Source organism: Rhincodon typus, unplaced genomic scaffold, assembly GCF_021869965.1.
Source record: "Rhincodon typus isolate 14 unplaced genomic scaffold, sRhiTyp1.1 hic_rhity00000071, whole genome shotgun sequence".
In the NCBI taxonomy this organism is placed as follows: domain Eukaryota; kingdom Metazoa; phylum Chordata; class Chondrichthyes; order Orectolobiformes; family Rhincodontidae; genus Rhincodon; species Rhincodon typus.
In genome coordinates, this window is record NW_025965709.1 from 115,828 (window position 1) to 116,347 (window position 520).

Consider the following 520-nt stretch of genomic DNA (forward strand, 5'->3'; position numbering starts at 1 on the left):
GGAAGTTTAGTGCCACCATCTGACAGCCGGTGTTCCAGAAGACCTGGGGCATGTAGTTGGAGGAATCGACGCGGGTGCCCTTGGGGTAAATCCGGCTCAGCTGTTTCTTGTTGTACCTGCCCCGCTATTGGTCAGGGAGAAACCGACAGGAGGGGGTTGTCGCCCCTTAAACCCACAATGATCTCCCACCCCCCACCGCCACCCCCCACACCCCCCACCCCCAACCTTACCCCGGGTCAGTACGCCGTCTTTCCCCACAGCCTCCACACAACCCACCCCCTCCAACCAACAACCTAAACCTTCCCCACCCCCTCCCTCCCTCCCTCACCCTCCCAGCATGGGGTGAGGGGGAGGGCGATGAGGTCCTGGAGTTGGTGGGGTGTGGGGTTAGTGAGGAGTAGGGGGTGAGGAAAGTGAGGAGTAGGGGGTGAGGGAGGTGAGGAGTAGGGGGTGACGATGGTGAGGAGGAGGGGGTGACGATGGTGAGGAGGAGGGGGTGACGATGGTGAGGAGGAGGGGG